Source organism: Aquila chrysaetos, chromosome 7 (genome assembly GCF_900496995.4).
Source record: "Aquila chrysaetos chrysaetos chromosome 7, bAquChr1.4, whole genome shotgun sequence".
Taxonomy (NCBI): Eukaryota; Metazoa; Chordata; class Aves; order Accipitriformes; family Accipitridae; genus Aquila; species Aquila chrysaetos.
This window is the reverse complement of record NC_044010.1, coordinates 21,683,413-21,707,382: the sequence shown is the minus strand read 5'-3', so window position 1 is coordinate 21,707,382 and position 23,970 is coordinate 21,683,413. Positions and strand designations below refer to the sequence as shown.

Sequence of the window (23,970 nt, the reverse complement as noted above, 5' to 3'; positions counted from 1 at the left end):
AGATACAGAATGTAAAAGCACATAATAAATGTGCGATATCAGAAATGCATTAGTGAGGAGCTAGTTGTGAAGAGTGTTAGCATAGCCTCCATATCATAAATGAATGTAGAGTAATAGGTTTAAAAGAAATAGGCACATATTTTAATTTGCCGATGAAAGCCATAAATGTATAAGAAAGGAAGGAAGGAAAGGATCAAAACGTTTATATTGCTCTTTATGTTGCACTGGGATGCAGTATCATTTATCTGATACTAACATATTTTAAAGGGAACCTGCCAATGAATTTTTCAGCATCTTCAGAGAAACTAAGCAGCGAATAAAAACAGCAGCAGTCATAAACTCCATGGATTGCATCAGCTGCATTTCCAGATCTCTGAGCTCTGTAAGAGTATGAATTTTCTCACTGGAAGATGCGGTACTGCATCAAACCCCTTTTCAGTAAGTGTTACTCAAAAGTGGTAATTTGGTGTGGTTTGTTATAGTTTATTGCTCCACTTTTGTTGAAGATGGCAGGATGACAGGACCCCAAAATAACGTTTGCAGCAAGTTTTGTTGATTCCCCCACAAGCAGATTGTGCCAATCCTTCTGGTCTTACAGCTTCACGTTCTAGAGGATCCTGTGACTTTTGCATTTCCACTCTTTTCTACCTTTTCTCCATGCATGATAATTTTCATTTTAGTTTTAGTTTATTTTCATTTTCTTTTCATGCAGGTCCTAATTTGTTCTCTTTGTGTAATCCCTCTTGTTCCTGATAATCTTTTTAACCGCAAACGTTATTGAATCTGATTAGGTCAGACAGAGGCAGGCAACCTTTCCTGGTGCAAATCTCAAGTGCTGATGCTGCCCCATCAATGGAATAACTTGACTCAGAATGGTACTGGATGGAATATATGTAGGTAGACATGTTACCTGAGAAGTTCAGTTGAATGGAATAGAAAAGCTGGCCAGTGATGGGCTAGTGGAAGGACTGTTCCAAAAATTAAAGGCTTAAGTGCATAAGGCACAGAAAGTGATGCAGTGACTTTGAGAGGAGTCTAGTGAATTAGGATTGCTCCTTTCTTCCATGTATCCCTGTACCTGGCATAGCACTTGGGGCACCACAGCTATCAATTCCCAGTGCAGTTGTATCACTGGCATGCTCGATAATTTTGCCCCCACCAACAGCTCAGTTCCTGTGTGTAATACAACATCAGCGATAAAGTGTGATACACTGTTTGATAAGCTGTCATTCTCTCTAAAGATTTTTAATTTACTTAACAAATAATACTCCTTCCACTGCAAAGTTAAGGGGGAGGGTGGAAAGGGGTCCAAGGAATAATTTATAGCTGCAGATGACCAAAACAAGGATTCTTCCCCTCTCTCGTAGCGCAAGTCAAGTTAAATTAGTCAAGTGGCTGTTTCCTTGCCAGCAAAGGCTGGCTGAGCCCTAGCCTTGGAGCGTACATCCCAACAAATCAAATGGTTTGCATTATGCAATAAATCTGTAGGTATTTGCTGAAGTCTAATTCCACTGTCCTTGAAACGCTCCACTGAACTTTTAAGATTTTAATAACCTCTCATTATTAGGAATATTAATGTCTCAGCTTAGATGGTGGACTGTGGAGGGTTAATTTCTATCCAGGTCAAAGATCAAGGGTTCAGTCAACTGTCATGAGAATATGAAAGAGAACAGTAGAGACCTCTGAATGACCCCCTTTAAAGCAGATAAACTTGCAAAAATGTTTAAGACAGTAATTTTCTGTCCAAAAATAAAAAAGATAATGTAATTTCTGCCTGCAAAAAATGACAGCACCATTGGTTTCTCTGTGCATCTCTCCCTGCTACTTAATCCTCACTGAGTTATGATACAGGTTATCAGGGAAATGGATGCACAAATACAGTGTTCTTTGGCAATGAATGCCCTTGATTGTACTTTAAATGTGCACACAATAGTCAGCAAGCTGGCAGTTTCATATATCTTCCAGTGTTCAGGAAAGCAGCCACAGTTTTCTGAATATCTGGGCTGTGATAGGCGGAATAATTTCCATAACAAACAGTTCCCGTGTCATGTACATGACTCAATGGAGGCTGAAGCCTCACCACTGACTTCAGCTGAGCTGTGTCTTTTTACACAAATTGAGGAACTGGCCTATGACTGCCAAGAAAATCAAAAGCCCACAAAATATGATGCTTTTTTAGTTATTTGTGAACTTTGTGGGAGGAGAGAGGAAAAAATACTGTCAAAGGATTCTAGGGAAAAGGTTCATTTATTTTATTCTTTTTAAAGTGGCACAGGACTTCATAGAAGGAATAATCAGAAATATCACTTAAACTATGGGAGATAGGGAACAGTAAGTGTTAAGACTTCTTGTGGGAGATACGTGTTTTCTTATTAAATTGTTTGGGGCTTTTTGTTATGTAACGACAATGTTTTCCTATTTACATCATTGTAAATAGATGCAGTGTAAGTAAAGTTGTCTTTCTGTTTTTCAAAGAAGTGGGAGGTTATGAAAGCATGTTTTGTGGTCTCATTTATTTTCTTTTTTAAAAAAGGAAGTTTATTAAAACTATTTTTTGAGCATCAGCATGTTATCGTAGCAATTCTTCACTTTTTGTAAAGCACCTGAGTATATGCATTGATGGACAGTGGCATGCGTAGGTTAGAATAGGATAGAAAAGTCCACAATCAATAAAACAAATAGAATATAACATTTCCCCATCTCTATTTCAGTAATATCCCTGAATTGTGAGATTAGTGAAGGAAATTCTCTTTTCCTGACCCTTCCGCATAAGGCTGACCCCTCAGCTTCAAGGTTGTATGCTCATATTTGGCACATTAATAGGCATGGAAGAACAAAGCGCATTTTACTTAAGAATGCCTTCTGTTTGTACTGCCCGTGTTAGTGAAGACTGAACTGAACACAAGCAATGCAACAATATGAATACAAGGACTCTGCCTTGATTTTCCCAATTAAATGAATTGAAGCAGCCTATATCTGTGTGACACGTCTAAAGAGATTACTACGCGTCCAGGCTTAGAGGCCTCTGGGTAGGCTGAGCGTTTGAAATACGTAAGCTGCAAAGGAGCTAAAACGCTGTCGTGTAAAAGGAACCTTCAAGAAGTGAAGTCATTTCTTATCACAGGTGCTGTTTTAAGGTCCATATTTACATGCACAAAAAAGTCAGATAGTCTGTTCATCTCGCTTTCCAGTATTTGAGGATTTGTATGTTCCTCCAGTCTTGTGAATAAATTTTCTCTTGTGCGAATGAATAATAAAGGTTAATTTAATGGTGATTTTGCTATCTTTTTAAAATCACTTACTATAGGCAGACTGACTTAACAGGTGCTTTCTCTTTCATGTATAGGCTTGGCATGACTCTGGCAAAGTCAGCTATTTGATAAATGCCAAAGCTCATTCGAGATTTGGGTTTTCTAATGACAGCTGTACCGTATAAAATGTTTTTTTAGCATGTTTATCTATAGGAGGAAATCTAATCTGACAAATCTACAGAGCAGGCCACATCTTGGAAGAGATCAGAATCCAAGTACAGGAACTGGTGTAGTCACTATAGCTTTCTAGCAGCCCAGCAAATGATCTTAGAAAACCTGAAGAGATGCTCTTTCCAAATTGGTATCCTTTCCAGGTTCGACGTGGAACTCAAATATTTATGTAGGCATAGAAAAGTATTACTTAGAGATGAAGTTTGTTGCTTGGGATCATTATACCGTATCTAAGAGATGGCGTTAAAGGAAAAGGTGTGTCAGTACAGGTTTTTGTTGGTTTGATTTCAGCTGAGTATACATGACCTAGTGCGAGCATCTTTTTATCGCAATGTCACCTTTTATTTCTTCTATTGAGAAGCCATTTCTTTTAGCTCATACTACTGTGGCTACACTTTATAGCAGAGAACAGCTTTCCTTTTTGTAGCTGCACATCATGAATAACAGCTTTATTTGGTGCCAAATGAGATGCCCTGATTTGTGAGCTTTCCATAAACATATCTGAATTGTTCAATTTCCTTCTCATTGCATAATTTCCATCTTGGCCTTCTGCCTGCTGATATTCAGATAAAGAGTGCATTCAAGTCATTTACAAAAATGCTGTGAAACTGAATGGAGCCCGCTATCAAACATAACAGGATTGTTCGATTTTTATTTATGTGTAATGTAAGTACTATTCACCATTTTCTTTTAACAGCTACTTTAACAACCATCTTGCTGTAATGAATGGTAACAGGAAAAAAAAAGACCATTAGAAGGTACCTGCTTAAATGAATATATTCCATGTTCATGGCAGAATGTAACATTGATTGTTATTTATAGGTTTGTTTTAATGCTTTTTTTGTTTGAGGAAACAAGCAAGATAGCTTACTGTTTTCTTTTTTCTTCCTTTTCTTTCATGTCCTTACAACGTGGTGATGGATTCCTAACATGGATATCTGAACTGCTGTGCAAATGGCTTGGCTTCAATATATCTTCAATAGGTAAGTGAATAATACCAAATTACTAGAGTACTTTTGCTGCAACATATTTAGTTTAAATTTGGAATGTAAAAGAATGAAAATGAATTTCCAAAACAGCAGTGAAAACATGTTTCATATTGAGTCCAGCAAACAGCAGACTGGGTTGATAAAGGTGGAATCAGCCTAATTCTTCCTTTTCCCAGGGAAAATGTATCTCACCATATTTTGGCCTCAGTGTCAGGATAAATTTAGCACCTGCTCAACTAATTGCATTGTAGCATTTATTTAATCTTCATGGTTAAACCTGAAGAAAGAGTTACAATGGAAAAGGAATTCTTTGTCTGTGAGACTATATTCCATACTCAAGGAATAGGAAGAAAAATGGTAAGAAAAGAAACCCTCTATTCAGCCACTAAATTACTGAAGTTTTGCATTATCAATGTTGTTTATATATATTAAGCTAGGAAGCTCTTGATGAGGAATATGGTTGAGAAAGGGCAGAAAACCAAGGCACATGAATGTGAAAAACTGTTTTCTGAAATCACTCTATGCAGTGGGTAAGTGTCCATTGGATACCATAGTACAATGTCTATTGACTATTACTTTATACTAGTAAATATGACAATATAGATAATAGCAAAATGGTCTTCCTGAGGATGTAGACACTTACTAAGATTACTCCATGTCCAGACAATTCTTGAGGTAATCTTTCCTGCATGTATAGCAGAATGATGAGAATATATATTAAAAAAAAAAAAAAAAATGCTGTACTTCATACCACAACCAACCAATGGAAGATTTTAAACTATGGTATTTAGTGTTACATTGCCTATCAATCTGGCAAAGGTTTTTTTGTAAATGTGGTCTTTCTATGTATTTGTGTAGTTTTATTTTGGCTCTTGTAGAGGCAGGGAAAGAGTGCTGGGGCTGTCTGTACGTTTAAGTTGGCCTTTGAAGCTGAATTTGCACTGACACCCTCAAGCCCCAGCTGTGTCCTAGCCTTGCCATGTGGGACCTGACTGTGCCCTAGCAAGAAGGATCAGGAGAGGACCCTGGCAGGCACTGGAAGGGTGACCTGCAAGAAGAACATGTGCATGCTTAGTCACAACTGAGTTTAACTGATTGTTAAAACTGTGTTTCTTTAACATTTCTTTGCTGATACTGCCGCTTCATAGCTGAGATGAAGGATTGCAATTCAAATACAGGAGCAATAGCTCTGGAGGTTCCCTCATTTGTATGTTCTCCAAAAATGGACCATAGATATGTCCCCATGATGGTAGGTAGAGCAACATGACTCTGGGCAACATTTCTGCAGCTGCACACAACCAGCTGCAATATAGTGCTGTGCGATACAGATATTGTAACAATCTCTTGAATTTTTTAGACTGTGGCAAGGAGAAAGATGGGAAGACCAAACAATCCTCTTGTTGAGATTGTGGTCTCAAAAATATCAGTGTTTGTTGTTGCCAAGAGCAAAATTTGGCCTGTGATGTTGCTAGGTCTCTCAATTAGCACACTTATTGCATAATATTTGCTTTGCCTGTTCTCACTAGGTAGCCAGCATTTGGCAGAACAGATAGGTCAGTTTGCATTATTACAATAGAGGTTTATGAGAGATGTTAGGAAGGAAAGGATATACTTTAGAATATTGTGACAGGGAAAGCCAAGAAACTATGTAAAACCTGCTAGGTCTTAAGCAGATAGATTATTTTGCTGCTTTATATCAGTCAGACGTACAACTTCTTTCTGTGTATTTGATATATGTAGACAGGAAGAAAGAAGAGTCAAGTATATTGTACTTGTCCAGGTACAGTACAATTACTCAATGTTTTTTTCTTGAAAAACCTGACACTACTGTACTTCAGACTGGAGCTGCAGGGTTCACCAGGGAAAGAACAGCTGGCTGCTTTATTAGATTTTATGTCATATGTAAGGAGGCTATGTTTCCCATTGTCAGAGTATAAAAGAAAATGAAGGCTCTGGGCATCATTAAAATCTTGGAAGTGTAGTATGTGTCAGTTCCATTCCCACAACACCTGGATCAAAAGCTTAGTGTGAGGCCACTTAGCAAACAAAACCAGACTGCTCTCCACACTTCAGATTTTTTGCATTAAGTTTCCAGTAACTTTCTATTTAAACTATGTTCAGCAATATAGTCTTGGGTATTGCTGTACTTCTGGAGGGTACTGAAAAAGGGAAGTAGGCAACTGTAGAAAACAACTTTTTTATGTATGTCCGAATATCTTTTCTTCTACACACGTGTGAATTAATACTAACAAAAATTTCAATTAGAGAAATATGTGCTTTGATCCAAAGAGATAATAGAGAGATGTCTCTGGGTTTGTTATTTTGCATTTTTGCATTTTCACATCTAGAATGCAATGCACGTTACAGACCTTGAGTTGCACAGTTCCACCCTCACCATGAGGTTTGCTGAACTAGATCAGTTAATAAAAAGAGGGAGAGAGAATTGATGGTGGTCTTTTGAGTCTAGTAGTTCCAAAAGACTACACATTACAGAGTAGAAAGGAGTCAAACTAACTTTTAGCGGGTTTTGTGCAACATAGGTTGTTATGCCAAGATTGAAAACAGATATGTGGTAATGTGAATATTTCAGGAGAAATCAATGACTTCCATCAGTGTTCAAAATGCTCAGTGAGTGTATATTAAATAATGTAGTTTCCAAAATTGTCTACAGTTCCTATCAACACAACAAATTAGCCATGTAACTAGAGAAACTGTTAGCAAGAATAGGAAGGTGGTGTGGTCTTTCTACATCTTAGAATCGTATTTAAGATCTGGGGTGCTTTTTGCAGAATATGTAGGATTGTGAAGAATGGTTAGGCAAAGAAAAATGAGGCTTATACTTTAGAAGTGTGCATAAAACAATGTTGAAATAAGTAATTTGTTCAAAAGGGAAGTTGCAGTGGAACAGATACTTGCAAAAAGAACCATTATTAGTTCATTGTGGAGATCAGAGGCATCATTCTGAGAAAATAATAAAGAGGAGAGAACAGGAAAATTGGGGAAAAAATGTAGAATTCATAGATTAGGCAGGGTCTGAATAGATTATTTATCCTTCCAATGTCACAAGAGGACTGTTTCTCTTGTCTTGGAAAATTAGTTAAACGGTCAGAGACAGCAAGTCAGAAGTGATGTTAGGACTGATCATGTTTGGAGAGAATTTGTGGAGCCAGTTGAAGCTTACTGAAGTAAGCTGGGGAAGTGTTCAAAATGTTTGATGTTTATTGACATGAATCTTTTCAAGCAAACATTTTTAACTTCTCTATTCCTCCTGTTTCCTTCCATTCAGTATACAACACAAATTACAGGATTTATTATTATTATTATTATTATTATTATTACTACTACTACCACCACTTCAAGTAAGAACAGTCTGAGAATTTCTGTCTTTCTGCTCATAGTGCATTCTAGTTTGTGTCATGGCCTAGCAGTTCAATCCCATAAAAACTTCGTACTTGGAGCAGAACTCAAGAGCGACTAGTATTCATGTGCTGCTTTTTGGTTCCTGGGTCATTAAACATCAGATGAGATACCATTTCTTTCTGGTTATTCTTCTTCTTTCCTGTGGCTTGAAGTTTACTGGATGTGGTCTTACAGACTGGAACTTCTGTAATTCACTACTTTTATTTATATATGTGTATATGCATATAGACGTGTGTGTGTGCGCGCACATATATATGTTTGCTTTAGTTGCAAAGTGTATTATACTTTACATCAGGAACGTGTGGCAGAGAGACACTGAAACATTAAGAATCATGGAGCATTGAATACCAAGAGATCACCTGTTGTTTTTACCTTACAGCCGAGTCCCCTCTCTCTTTTCCTTTCTGCATATATCGTTTTATTTTGTCTTCCAAACAGCACTTCGGATAGGTTACTACCTAGCAGGCTGGCTGCTTGCTGCTTGGTAACTGTAGTCTTAATAAATAATATATGAGATGCCAAAATAGTTATAAGTAAGAGCATTGAAACCCATTGGCTTCCTGCAGCAGTCTTAAATGCTGCTTCTTTCCAGAGCCACACATGATTAACACCATGAAAATTTAGTGAGGAACATGTAATAATCCCCTTGAATGATAAGCCTCAGTTTTCCAAAAGTTTGGGCAATGTTGTACCTTGTGAAGACAGTACAGAACATTTCCTGTCCTCAGGTGAGAAGTCATGATACTGAGACTGTGTTTAATATGAGGGATTTCATCTGGATCAGCACTTTATATATATCAGTTTTACCTGGAAAGTTAGAGCAATAGCAGAAGCAGTAAATAATGGGTTAATCTTCAGGTTTTGATACATGTGTGCATCTACATAAAGATACTTGCCAAACATTTCACTCCAATCATGTCTGTATGCACATTTGTGTTCATCATAGGAAAGAGATACCAAAAGTGCTGTAAAGACTTCAATTCTAATTAAGGAAATACAGTTTGCAATAAGCCGAACTGGCATTTATAGCATTCCAACTAATCCACAGGAATATCTACCACTGACCCTCATGCTATTTTGAACACATCACACGTGGCATGAGGAACCTTACTTGATTTCACCAGCCTGAGTGTAGCATGTGTAGTCATGGAGTCAGCGTGGAGTCACTAGTGTGTTGCAAATTCACAGCCAAGTCTTGTGGGCTATAATGTCTTCATTTAGAAAAGCCCTTTATCAGAAATGGGGAGGCTTTATGAATTATTTTGATCACTCTCTCCTATCAGGGTTTTCTCTGGTTCGTTTCTCATTAATGGTCTATTACAACTTATATCAGCATAGTAGATCTCTGTGAACTCCCAACTATCTGCCATTATTTGTCGTGTATTCTATTGACATCTATATTTAAACACTTAATGCGCTTCATTATGCTCTCAGGATCAGTAACAGCAGGCCATCAATGTAAAGCAGCTCAGTGCCATTAAAACTAAGCTACTAACTTATGTCTATCTAAAATAGACTTGAAGATGCAGATGTTGCTGCTGTTGCTTTACCATCTCTGTATTGCTTTTCATTCTGTTTTATTTGAATAGTGCATGTTTTTTAAAGCAAATGAATTAAAGCTCAGAGACTTTATTAAACATAAGCTATTAGAGCGGGCTTAAATGGTTAAAATTGTCACATGGAAAGCTGAGTTTTCTGAAATATTTTCTTTAAAATGTAATTATTTTCTTGATATTAGGTGAGATGAAATTTAGGAAAATATTGAAGCATCTACATAGTAAAACAATGTAGAATGACAAGCAACACTAGGGTGTCTCAAAATATATAAAGAGAATCCAAATTTTAGTCTGTTCTATGTTTGAAACTTCCATTCTGTTTAAAGAAAACAAACAAGGAACAAAAAAAATCTGGAAAGTTTTGACTAACTCAGAATGTGAATTTGAAAGAGAAATGCATTTGCATGTCACTTTTTTGAGAACTATTATATTGTGGTCAAAGTAGGGCATAGAGAGACTTAAAGGACAAAGGCTGTTTCAGAAGGCCAGAAAACAGAAATAGCAGGAAATGAGTTTGCACCTGCCTCCTAATAAAAGATGTATATTTTTCAACCAAACCATTCGAAGTGCTCTTGAAATGTACCGTATGACCATTGCAGCATGCGCTGTGTACGTACCGTACTGGTGGTAACTTCTTTAGAAGATGACCTTTTCCCTGAAATATTTTTTTCCATGTATAAAATGGGCCTGTAATTAGCAAATGACTATATGCACTTGCCTTAAAAAACAGCAATAAGCTGTGCATACTGTTTTTATAGACACTTTGTAGACACCTGAAGAGTAAGCCATTTGATTTCTTTGGTGAAAGTGAGGTTGGTATGGAGGGGAACCCCTGGTTACATAAGCCATGCATAAGCGTACCAAGATAATAGATTTAGACTTGGAAACCTTAAAGAAACCCTGATCACCATTGTTTCAGCTTTGGGATGTTCTTCTGTGTTTAAATAGTAGGGAGAGAGGTGGTAATATATTGAGGTATGGTCTTTGTTACATTTCTAGGCATAATAGTGCTCAGCAATAGAGGCTGTACCATGGCCGAACAACATAGTTCTGCCTTGCTTGTGTCTGCTATGTGTCATCTTGCAGCTAAATTAGTTATTTTACTTGCCCTGCCCTGAACTGCTTAAACTGTGGGGAAGTCTGGGCTTCTGAACTTCCTGATGTGGATCCAGGGGCCTAGTAGCCGTAGCACTACAGGGGACTTCTATGGAATATATTATTCCATAAAATAATATATTTTATAGTTATTATTTTTCTGTAAGTAAAATCATTACCTTTTAGATTTTTTCCATTCTGTGAGAATTGAACACTTATATTAATATCATCCTTCCATTTTACCTCAATATTTTTCCCATTAAAAATTTCTTCTCTTTCACCATCTATAGAAGTTACTGAGAATATAATCGGTCATTAAAATGCATGTTTTCATCTCACTGATTTTTTAGAAGGGGGACTTGACATTTCCATTCAATTTGATCACACCAAATCAGGTGCATATATAGGCTCTTCGTCTGATGGGATCCTGTGGCATGAATTTCTGTCACCTCCTTCTCTGAACCTTTTTTGAAAGAAGAGTGATGGGCTGATATATGTAGCAGTGTATAAAGCAAATAGTTGGAGAATGGAAGCACCGTATGTTAAAAGAAGTAATAAACTGGTATGGACTAGTAAGTAATAACTGAGACTTTGGCACCCTTCTTAGACGAGCAATAAAAAGAACATTCAACATGAAAAATTAAAGGTGTTATGGAGATGTTGAAAGTGATTTTCTGTTTCTTACTGAGGGATTATGAGAGAGATGAAGGATTCCAGTCTTTGAGAACCAGAGATAGTAATTTCTCTAGCTCTGTGGGACATACTATGCTTAGGAATGAAACTGTGTCTAATAAAATCTGAGGCTGAAATATTACCTCTGCCTTCCAGAACTTTATTCCTTTTATCCTCTCAAAGGAATGCTACATTCCAGTTAACCATTGGAGTACCAGGGTTCACCAGTGCTTGACAGTTATTTGCGATACATCATCTGTGTATTTCTGTGTATGTATGTATCTCTGCAGGATTTTTCTGAGAGCAGGGATGGAGAGGGAGAAATGTTCCTTATCTGTAAAGTTGAATGATAATCTAATGAGCAACTTGCAACACAGAAAAGCTTTGCTGTGTGTGCTAACTGTAATATTTCCTCCCCAACTTTTGGTTAATGAGACTATTAAATTATTAATGAATAGTAGTATACTACTTGCACGTACACATGTTAAGGGGTCATATGAATGTCAGACAATAATACTCCAGCTGTGATTCTTCTTTGTGTACCCAAACTATTTCTAATAGATACACACAAATTTTAACCTCCCATGTTGACAGAAAAGCAGGAATCCTGCAGGGGTGACATCAAGAACATAGAAAGGACAGTAAGGCTGCAGTCTATTTACTAGGCATATGTTCTTCCTGGCTTTGCCTGCTTTGTGTAAAATGTCTTGCAAATGACATATTCCAGTACTGAGCTATCTAAAATGTGAAAATAATTGTTTTATTTTTTGACAAATGTAATACATTTATCCTCAACTCATGCTATTTTGTGTCCTGCAGTCTTTTCCCTTTACTTCCATACATTTCCTTTCTAATTTTCTTTCTTTTTTGAAATGCGGTTAGAAATGACTTGCATGAGTTTTTAGTGTCATGCATTTTTAAGGTGAGGTTACTAGGACAATATTTTACAACTGAAGCACCTTCCTCTGTAAACATTTTTGAAGGTGTATTGGCTGTGGGATTACTGAAATGTATTATCGCCATCTCTCAAGGATTACAAATACAACTGAATTATGCTCCTTATTTTTGAGGCCTCATCCAAATCTCATTAAACTCAACTAAAATGTATGCTTGTAGGTCAGTTTCCCTGAGGCTGGTTGCTTAAGGCAATCTTAGCTAAGGACACCCTTGTGCGAATTGCAAAATCATGGTCTCGTCAGTTAAGTGCTTCTGATTCTGTTGTTGCTTCAGTGAAGGCTTTTTACTTAAATTGGTTATGAGTAAGTTAAGAATATAAACTGAAGCAGATACATGGAGATAGAAAGAATAGTAGGGATCGAGTCTTTAAAGCAAAATACATAGACTTTAACCAGTTCTTGGTCTGGTTTAATCTTTATTCTAAGGACCATAGCCATAATTTGCTTTCCTTTGGGGTACTTGGTTCCATTGCTGGAGGTGCTGCTCTAAAATAGTTATATTCTTTGCTTGTGTTTGGATTCTCTTCTGCTTCAGATTCATTTGTCTCCATGAAACGTAGAAGAAAAAGACAATGGCACCCTATAACCATTTTGCAGTCACTTTTCACTGTTGAAAATGCTTGTTAACATCACAATGGCAGTAAAGAATCAAGTCCTCCTTAACTACTTATTTTTCAAGCCTGCATAGTGTATGTGACCAGCCTTTGTTTCTGAGCCTGCTCGCCTTGGGGTTTAGAGATGATGAAGACAAGGTACAACATTTAGTCAACAATCCTAAATGCAGAAGTGTGCTTTTCGTAAATTAATTTAAAATTTCCAAATGGAAGAGAGCAGCTTATTATTTTACTACTTCCTTCTCTCCTGGAGTTGTAGACTCTGCTTTAAGGACTCTTCAGCTACATTTTTCTTTTCCTTTAGCCAGCTAAGTGGATATTTTTTATTCTGCGAAGGAGAGAGCCCTCCAAAAAAAAAAACAAAACCCAAAAAATCTTCTAGGAGTTCCTAATTTGTGGTAGTATTCTGAGAAAGGAAGGGGAAGAAATGGTGGGGAAGAAGGTCTGGGCTTATTTTTCTTCAAAGATTAGAAGTAAGACAAAGTGTCTCACTAGATTTTTCCATAGTCCAACTGGCAAAGAAATTTATTTTAAAAGGGGTGAAAGCTCTGTAAGTTTTCGTTAGCATCTTGAATAAACACCACATATATTTAGAAACAGACTGAATTAAGAAATTGTTACACCTCCCTGATGCTTAAATGCAATGGAGATTTTTCTGCAGTAATTCTACATGTTTATTGTACAGCATCTAACTCATGAGTCAGATGTGGCATTTTGTTGGAGTAAGTGCATAATTAAAGTGCAATGTGTAATAAACCTAGAACTTTTTCAGTGGGAAAAAAAAAAAAAATCCGCAGATTTGTCTTAATTATAAGAAGAAAGACCCAAGCACAGCAAACTCTCTTAATTAGACCTTCCCGATGCTTTTTTACCAGTCTTTTTTCATAAACGTGCACCAACTACTGACGTATTTCTTTAACCCTTCATGGTACACTTTTCTACTATAGAAATGGCTTCTCTTGCAATAGAAATAATAATAATGTGGGACATCACCATTGTGGAATTTCATCATTCAGTTACGAAGATCTTGATTAGCGCTATGATTTAACAGGTATTAAACAGCGACAGCTGCTTTATTTATGGACAGCTTTAAGAGCAACATTGCAGGGAGTTATGAAGGGTCTTTTGCACATGAATTACAGCCCGTTCGACTCCACCGGGAGAAGGGGAGTGCCTGAGCGATGCGTGCGTGGATGGAGTAAGCCGCCGAAATCGCAGCCTCGAGCAGTGGCCCCGCAGGGAGAAACCGGCAGCCGGGGAGCGAGGGTGAGCCGGTCCCCCCGCCCCGCGGCCGGCGGGCCGCCGGCAGGGCACCAGGGCGGCCCGCTCTCCAGAAGGGGTCAGTGCAGCCCCGGTGGAGCCCCTGCGCGCAGCGCGGGCGGCGGCGGACCGGAGCCCCGCAACGCCGCGGGCGTTGCCGTTCGCGACACCGTCTGCCTGTGGAGGGAGAGCGTCCCTACCGGCTTCGCAGTGGGGCGGCAAAGCCTGCGCTGAATCAAGTCGAAGGCTCGCTTACGGCCTTCTGATGCACACGCGCGGTCTCTGTGCGGGGAGGCAGTTGGGGAGGCTCAGGTTAAGATCAGCTATGTGTCTGAATTCCCTTTCCAGTCGGTAAAGCCAACGGAGCCAAGAAAACATCCTAAAGCAGACATCTCCTGGCTGGCTTCCTGAATCTTTCCAGACCCCTTTGACTGTATTGACGAGATCCCAGCTGACTGTCGTGGGGGCTTAGACACCGGTCTCGCACACCGACCTCAACTTTTAGCTGTCTATATTTTGCGCTAAATCCCATCAGCTGACTTTCACAGCAGGATTCAGTTGCCTCGGTATAGGCTTTTGTTTATTAGCAGTACTATTTTAGAAGCCGTCCTATAGTCACCTCTTCCGCAACTTACACCTGCCCGGGAGTGGGTTTCCCTTAAATCGTATCCGCCAGCCCTGTGCAGATGTCTTAGATACCCCCAGGAATCTAAAATGGTACTAGGCACCTATATTTTAGGGAATTGTATGCCAGCCTTATTCTTTTACTAGTAGTTGCAAGGAAGAAGCAGTAGCAAAGTAAAAGCTAACTTGTCATTTCCGTTTTTATAAGTTACAAATGCAAGTCCATCACTGTTCTTTCACTGAAGGTACTGGGTCTTCTACATAAGACGGATAACTTAAGTTGTAGGTATATGATTTTGAAGGAAAACTAATGCATCGTTACTAAAATAGTTCATATTAATAAAGAAAAGATATCACAAGAAATACTAACTCTTTTAACTAGAGGTGCTCCAAGACATAACTATTCTTAATCTACCCAGTTGGGGAACAAATAGCTGAGAAACCAGAGCAGCATTGGCTACCTAGATTGTCCTCCAGCATCCTTAATCATCAATGGAAAGGCTATAATCATCGTTTCTCCTAAACAAAGGCTAATGGCATCCTAGGCTAAATCATAAAACGTTATAATCAGGACAATAGCAAAAATTATAGTAGGTTTCCCTCTCCAACTGGTGGCTGTCTCAGATGCTCTGTTAAGCTTGCTTTTGTCTTCATGTGGATAGTTACCTAATTCAAAGTAAAGGCAATGCTGGTTCTGCCATAAATGGGCAATAGGCAGTACATCACTACTACACGCAGCCCTGGCCAGTGCGTACATGCAGTTCTGGACAACTTGTAGCTATGAAAAAGTATAAAAATCAGGCAAATGTTTGCAGAAGAAGTATAAAAATAGTGAATTGCTCTGTATATGCAGGGACTTAGCTCTGTGGGAAGGATGAAGCTTTAAGCTCACAGTATGTGTGAATGGGATGAGGCTACAGATGTATTTATTCACAGTGAATAGATATGTAAAAAGGGATCTTAAAGTCATTTCTGTCATCTCTGTTGGAGCTAAACAAGAACAAGGAAGTATATGAGCAAGAATCAGTTACATGGAGGCCTGTTTTCCCCTTCCTCAAAGGGTAGTACAAATTCGGAAATCAGATTCTGGTAGCACTTGGGAAGAAACTACTGCCAACTGTTTGGACTCCTGTAACAACTTGATAGAAATAGGTTTAGATGGCTAGACATTCGTCATATATTTTACTCACATTGAGTTAGGTTGATGAAAAAGTAGTACAAGACAACAGTTTTGTTTATTTTTATTTTTAGACATACTTGCCTCTGACTTTTCACCTTTTTCTGGAGCACTGCACAAGGATTGATTTTGTATTGATGACCCACTATTAAGCGAATTTTCTGAACTTGCGTGGGTTCTGGCATTTCTGTATACCTTTATGGTGTTTTTTAATGCAGTACAATGCATAAAGAACCTTGTGTTCTCCTGAAGATCTTTTCGAAAGCCTTCTTTTCAGCTTTAGTATGACTGTTTCAGAGATGGAGAGCGATTTAAATAGTCATTCTGATGCTGAATACTCATTTAACATGTTGCAGCTGATCCTGGTGGAGTGCTGTGTACAACTTAAGTATCAACAGTGGGGTTTCAACAGAGCTCAGAGTTGCTGCAAATTTCAGTTCTTGGCAAGAATGTCAATTTTGTATGTGCCAAGTGTCTGTTATTTAACCGAGCAGAGGATATTGAGTTACTGTAGCAGAAGCAAGATGTATGATTCATGTTTGCATATCCTTTTTCAAAACAGAAACAAAGAGATTTTGCTTTTAATACATCATGCTTCTCTCACTAGCCTTTTCCCATTCACATTGCCATAATTTGGCAATGAAAATACAAGCATTAAGTATTTATGCACTTACTCAACGAGAGGGTAGCAGAGCATGCTGTCAGGCACTAAACCAAACTAGGTAGGACCAAAAACTGCAGCAGCATAGTATGCTTTTTAAAGTTGTACAGTGATAGTCTGTGTTGTTACAATTCTGCCACTATCAAATAAAGTTTATTTTGAATAAGAGTTTAAAAAAATCATACTTACAAAGCAATAATGAATTTAAATTGAAAGTTTTATTTTAGGCGCTTTTGCTGGGTTTGGTGGTGATGAGGTTTGATATGCTTAGGCTTGGGGTTTTTTTTTGATAATTCTTCCTCCTATTGCTTTTGAAAAGATTGCCTTCTCAAGAGATGTATTTGGGGGCAATTTGGATTTGATGCTGGTCCTTTAACGCTTTATCTTAAGACTGCAGTCACTGTCAGAACAGATCAGATCAGCGCCCTGTTTAACCCAGTTTTGTCAGTGTGCCGCTGACCACCACCGACTGCAGCGGTAAACAGGGCAGCGTGTGCTCCCATCTGTGTCAGCTCCCTGCGAGACACTCAACAATTCACCTGGCTCCTGCTGCCCGCCAGCTCTGCTTGCTCACTGCTGTTGGTCGAACGGTGTTAACAAGCTTCTTAGGACCTGATGAAGTTTTCTACAGAAATGCTAACCAGATTTTCTTGATTCAGCTATCCTAGCTGAGGATGGTTGTTGAGGCCATTCAGCATATAATGAAGTGGGTATATGGATAATTAACTTTAGGACGGAGATTATTTTTTCTGTAAGAAAGCTCAGCTGAAAAGAAACTTTAGAGTATGTTTCATTTTTGGTTCCAGATTAATTTTCAGGAGTGGCAACTGACACGAATTCAGCATTTATCTCTGGATAAAAGGATGGACTGTAATAGCATGACCTGTCCTGTCTGCTCTATGGCCTTACCCCACTCGCAGGGTATGCATGCAGAAATAACTGTGACCCTTGCCTTGAATCCCTGGTAGCTTTGTGTGATTAGAGAATCGTGCAGTTATCTGCACTGCCTCAGTAGGTGACAGAACTTGTCATACACGAATAGGTCATGGACAGGTCACCTGTGGATAAGTGACACTGCCATGGACCACAGAAGCATATTAAAAAGTAACGTGTACAGTCTCTTCAGTTCATTTGTAGCTATACTACATTCATTTTTACTACTTTGAATTAAGATCCCCAAAATATTTGAGGAATTATTAGTGGTTCAACAAGGTGAAAAGTGTGGTCATCTTAGGTCTGTGTGACAGTGTTTCCAGTACTTTGTCTAGCACACCTTTTTTTTTTTTTTTTTTTTTTTAAAGAACCAGTTCTGAATAATTTGAAACTCCTGGATAATTGTAAAGGAGACTTGACGTAAAATGAATATAACAGTTGTGACCAAATAAGAGCACTTCCTCTGCATTTCATCATAACTTTGCAGTATTTAATGTAGGATTTTATAGTTCACCTTAGCTTCCTGGTTAGCAGGAGGCTTTGGTTCCAAAAACGTTTGTTGCTGACCTTTAGGTCTAGAAAATAGGACAGGAAACATCATGAAAACCAGTTTGACACAGTTTTCATATTCTATTTCAGGTGGGATTGCATGGTGACAAACTGGGGGGGAGGAATTGATGTGGAGAGGTTAGATTTTATCAGCCATACTGCACTGCTCATGGGAGTCAGGGTAAAGTGGGCAGCTTTTTGCTTTCTGTATACAATTTCCAAATAAGGATGTTATGCATTTGCAGAGAAGGTTCTTACTAATTCTTCCATACCCAAAGATTTAGGCTAAAATAATCTATTCATTGATGTTACTCTTATGGAGTGAAGCAACCAAAATGGTTTAAATGCTTTCTGAAGCAATTGAGAGGCCATATTGTGTATTTCAAAATTGGAAAAGGCACACCCATAGGTAAAAAAACTGCAGGCATTCATTTGTCCTGAAGCTTCCCAATGATTTTTTTGCCAATTTACTTTAAAGTTTTGTTGACCTTTTTTGTTACTAATATACAAAAATCAACTTTTATTTTTAACTTCTTGATATTGTTTGAAATAAAAATATCTGTGCTTACCTTCTGGGATTGTGGACAGCAATTACAAATGGATAAAGCAAAAAAAGAGTTTCAGTTTATTCTGTACACAGATGTAAATTGAGTGGGTCATGGTAGGGCAGAAGTGAATGGGAAAGTTTGCCAAAGAAAATGATAGTAGGCTTTATTGTCTAACTAAGATGAAATGCATATGTTCTCTTTTTTGCATTCCCCTTCTGGGAAGTTTTCTTACCAAGCTTGGCTTTTTTTTTTTTTTTTTTTTTTTTTCCCTTTTAGGGATCTTTTCCAGGTTCTGTACCATTTTATCATAATATTCAGGCTCCTAAAATAATTTCAGAGATTAGATTTTCAGTGGGCATCAACTGCCAAAGTCCTGATTTGAATCTGTGTCCTTGAATCTGTCATGAAATTGAAGCTATAAGACATAACTGTATTTTTCTTGAATATTTCATTTTAGGGGGAAAAAAAAGCTACTTATATATGTCATAGTACTGAGATGTTTGGATTTGGATTCTTTTAGAGGAGAAAGAGGTATCATTTTGGTAATCAGAGCTGCAGAAGTAAAGAGAAAAGTGAAAGAAAATGGTTTCAGTAATGCATAAAATTGAGGAACTGACACAAAGGAGACAAGAGTTGAAAGAAAAAAATTATAAAGAAAACCAGCAGATGGGGATTTTGGGGAAACCAAAGAAGTAACAGAAATAACCATGCTTTGTTTTCATGTACTGCTTGGCCTTAAAGCTGTGTTAGGCTAAACTGTCTTTTTATCAGAGCAGTGGGTGTTGCAGAGATTATTTCAGTGGCGAGTCTGTGCAAAGATGAATGTGCTTCTGTTTCCCTCTGCTGATTAGCACAGTCCCAAATGGCAAGTGTGATAAACCCTGAGCTTTTGATGCCCCTTTTTTCCCTTCAACTCAAAGACTTTGAGATCACAGGGTAATTTTTTTTTAGCCTAACAAGACACCAGTGTTTTCTCCTGAATTCTTCATAAATCAGACTTTTAAAATACTTAAGACGGTGTCCTTACATTTCCTGTTTCCATGGAATCTATAGGAGGTTTAAAGTGTTCCAGGATGCCCTGCCAGCCCTTAAAGCCATTATCAGATTTCAGTCTCTTGCGTCTCACTTAGATCTTCTGAGGTATATTGCATAGCTGTTTTCAGTTGAGCAACTCTGCATGAGGAGCTCTTAAATGATGCCTTCTAAACTTCCTGTATTCCTTTGATTTCACACTGGGTCTATTTTTTGCATCTTACTGACATTTGTCATTCCCTTGAGGCAAGTACTACAGCATATACAACACCCACAGCTAGATAATCACAAGCTTGGACCTGTGACTACTTAAAGCAAAGTCTTTTTAAAGAAAAAAAATGAAGAAAGTGTTCTTGTAGTTAGCTTACTGAGATAGCATCAGAGGGAAGGCAGCTGTACAGCCACTTTACATGAGGACCGTCTTTCCGAAACTCCCGTTTCCCTATTTTTGTTTGTAGATAGCTTCTTTTAAACCCACCTGTCCTAACCTTTTCCTCAACTTGTCCGGAGTCGCTGCAGTGCAGCGTGCAGACTAACGGGACCGCTGATTAGTGCACCTGACAGCTCTGCTCTCTTGCCGTGCATGAAGACAAAACATGGCCACGTTTAAGGCAGGACCTGTGCCATTTTCTTTGGTGGAACCAGGCTTCGGACCTGAGGGCAGACAGGTCAGAAATCATGGCTGACTGGTTTGGCATGACAAAGCAGCACAGCTCAATAGGATAAACCTCCTGGCCAAGGAGAATATAGCGAACTTCAAATCTTTACTGTAATGCTGACGCTTTTTTTTTTTTTTTTTACATGCCACCATTGAATGTAATTACTGAGAGGTTTTTGTTTTTAAGAATCCTTTTCTGCAGCATGTAATTCAAGTGTTCCCTTGTGAGCTGTAAGTGGAGCAAGCAGTAAGTTGCTTGATTGTTATGCAGTGCTAAAGCGTGACATAGCTTCTGCGCACTAACGCAACAGTTCTGTTTATTTCATTTAAAATTTCAAAGGAGGAAAAAACATAGCAAGTAAAAGAACGCAGCAGACCAGCACATAAAAAAGATGATTAGAGTCTCTAACTGTAGGACTAGAGAATGGAGGTTTGACTTCTGGAAGAGCAGGCAAATTACAGTTCGGGGCAGTCGTACTAGAGAGAGCGCTATGACAACGGCAGTTTGTCATGAGATATGGAAAGGCTATGCTAGACAGCCTGTAATTATGAGCAAGTTTCCATGTTTGGCAGCAGTAACCTTTGAAAATATTGCAGCATCCATTGTTTCTTGCCAGGCTATGGCACACCGGCTCCCTCAGGTGTGCTGGCAGATGTGTTCGTGACTCCACGCTGTGAATCATGGTTCAGTTCCACCGAGCAGTCACTCAGCGTATTTTTTAGGAAGGACACAAGAGGAGACTTGGTAGATTAGGCTGCCTGAGCTGCGTCACGGTGTGGTCCCACAACTACTGCGCTGGCACAACTGCGGTAGCAAAATGAGAGCAGGAACGGGAGGGAAGCAGCAGTTGTTGCACAAGCTCTGTAGCTGTTGAACTGCAGTGTAGCTACTTGTCAGGATGGCCTTAAGTGGTCAGAATTGCATATTATGGAGTATTTCCCAAATCCTTTTAAGCTTCCGGTGCGGCAGATTGCCGGGCTTACTGTTCACTGCCTTTCGGCGTCAGGTCTCGTCCTACGGGCAAGCGCAAGTTTGCAAAGAGAAGAACTAAGGTTGCCACCTCCTCCGCCTTCCGCTCCCACCCGCTCGCCCCTTTCCCTCTGCCACGCCGGGGCCCGCGGTCGGGGCTGGGCCCTGGGGGCAGCAGGGTCAGGGCGGCTGCGGCGGGCGTCGCAGGGACTGGCACCTGCAGCCCTGGCCCAGCTGGCGTGCGGCCAGCGGGGGGGCCGGCCTTGCCGCCAGGCCCTGACAGCTTCTTCTTGATGCGTTTTGGATGCTTCTCTTGCTGCCTTTCTGGCGTGCTGCGTCCGTATGGTATTTAAGTGATCTGAAATCTGATTGTATCTGTAGATGAAGTTTCGTTAGTTTTTTCCTGCTCAGCTCCCTTTCTGGAAGAATTTTGGGACAGTGTACTTCGGTTGTCCCAATATTCCCTGAATTGATTCCCCTTGTTTCTGAGAAAGGTTGGTTTCTTGTTCATGTGAGCCTCGTTGCTGACGGTTCGCCGGGATAACACTGTACTTGCTATTAAAAGCAAGGCATAAAGGCATTGAATATGGCCCAGCATTCGGCAGGAAACCTCTGAAGAGCATGCAACAGTTCACTGGTGTGCTTTTGGAAATCTGCTGAGTAGCAGTCACAGATTTTGTCAGATGAGGGGTTTTGCTGCTAAGCAACGCTCTCTGGAAAAGGACAAATAATTGTATGATGAGGTCCTTTTGCACTAAATACTGTTCAAGCAGTAACTGTTATTCACATGCCTACCAAGTATGAGAAAAAGTTCTCCTGTTCTTCACTAGAATGAATCCTGGTTTGCGCTGAAGCAAATGAGAGCAAAGCTGAAGCAAAATCAGGGCTAGGGCTGTTCAGGTAAATCCATAAACTCAAAGAACAATAAGAAAGACACAGAGCAGAAAAAGGATGACTATAATTAAGTAGTGTTAAAACATTGTTAAATATTTACGTTCTCTTTGTCTTACACTATAATAGGCTTCACAGGTAGGCAGAGCCCTTTTAAACATGGAAAGCTAAAGGAATAAGAAATACTGTTCACCTACTGTGGATGAAATCCAACCCTGTTGGAGTCAGTGGAAGGTCAGTTATTTAATTCGTTAGGGTCAGGTTTCTACTGTTTATAATGACTTACTGTATGTTTGGACACCCTTTCAGTACAGGAATTAGCTTCCACTAGTTAAATATTTTTAATACTTGTGAAGATCAAGTGTAATCATTCTGCAGCTCTTTGTATGTGCTGAATGTTCATTTTATTTCCTAAATTATATCATTTTCTGGTAGCCACTGACAATGTAACTCCAGCACAGGTTTTCCCTATGTTTCATATTTTATAAGGAAGAAATAGGGCTATTTTGCAAAACTGCAGGAGAAAAACTGGGTTTCTTTTAGTTTTGTGGAAGATACTTGTCTTTGGATAGTCTTTCTTACTGTGTTGAGCATAAATGCCAAATTCCAGTTTGAGCTGGGATGTTATCACAGCTCTTCAGTTTACGTCCTTTTACAGCCAGCCTGTTACAGCAAATTGACTGTAAATCAGAAAAAAACTCTCTCAGTGTATACCAAATGGAAACTGTAAAAATCTTTGTGAAAGAGTAAAATTCCTGAAAAGCAACTCTTAAATGGAAGGGAGATTTAGCAGTTTTAGGTCAGCATTAAAACAATGGAATTGCATGTTGATTGATGCTGCCATGTTTAGAAAGCTGCCAAAGAGTTAGCTATTGGCAGAATTATGCCTTGCAGGGTTTAAAGTCCAGTACCCAATGACCTCGTCTGCATTTGTCATTAACTTGGGCTTTCTCACTGTCAAATCCCTCAGTGATGCATTTCATTTCCTTCATACTGATTTTCCAATTTTCCTTTTTTTGTTAAGTGAGCAGTTTTACAGCATCTCAGATGTAATTTCTACACGTATGCTGTGAATTGCCAACTTTAATTTCACTTGACTGTCTCTTTGATAGAATATTCCCTACACCACAATTGTTTTTATAATTCCAGATGGGTAATTATGGGCTAGATGGTAATGCTTTGGGAGAGGCAGGAGAAGTAGGTGGTATGCATAGTGAGAAGGGATTTGAAAAATGCTATTGGGATTGGCAGGGAAATGGAAAAAGGCAGAATCTTGTGAGAAGAAGTTTCTATGCCTTTAATTTAGCTTTAATTCAAATACATTAATCCCTATACGTTGGGGTTTTTTAACGTTATATAGTACAGCTAAAAATACACCAGTGATGTGTACAAGAGGAAGAAAAAAAGGCCTAGCTTTTCCTGAGGGGTATAAAGAGTCTTAAGTCTTCCCATTTTCCTAGATTCTTGTCATCTGTGCACTCCAAATTAAATTGGAATAATAAATAAAAAATCTACTGTATAGCAGGGCAAAGGTTTCTTCTGTAGATCTGTCTTGTTAGCAAGTGTTATACTTCTCTGTGGAGATGATTCCTGCTGATTCATTATGGCAGGAGTGGCTCGTTAACTCTTGCCAGAAAGACGAGTGACAAGTGTGGCTTTCTGGTGAAAAAGAGCAGAAGGGCTAAGCCTGACCTCAATGCAGCGAGTATAGATTTTGCTCAGAGCAATGTGGGAAGCTGACATGGGAAGTAGATTTGGATTTTATCAAGCCAAAATTGTGTTTCTAAAAACTTTTCAAGCAGCTGCTCAAACATCCTGATCTAATGAGATACAGGCAGACAAACTGCCAGTTCAGCTAGCACAGGGAGAGGGCTTGAGTGCAA

At 39.0% G+C, this 23,970-nt stretch overlaps 1 protein-coding gene across 16 annotated transcripts in view; it reads left to right on the top strand.

The window, feature by feature from the left end:
* The window catches only part of ROBO2 (roundabout guidance receptor 2), a 952,677-nt gene that overhangs the window by 706,054 nt on the left and 222,653 nt on the right, over positions 1-23,970 (top strand). The window lies entirely within an intron of this gene.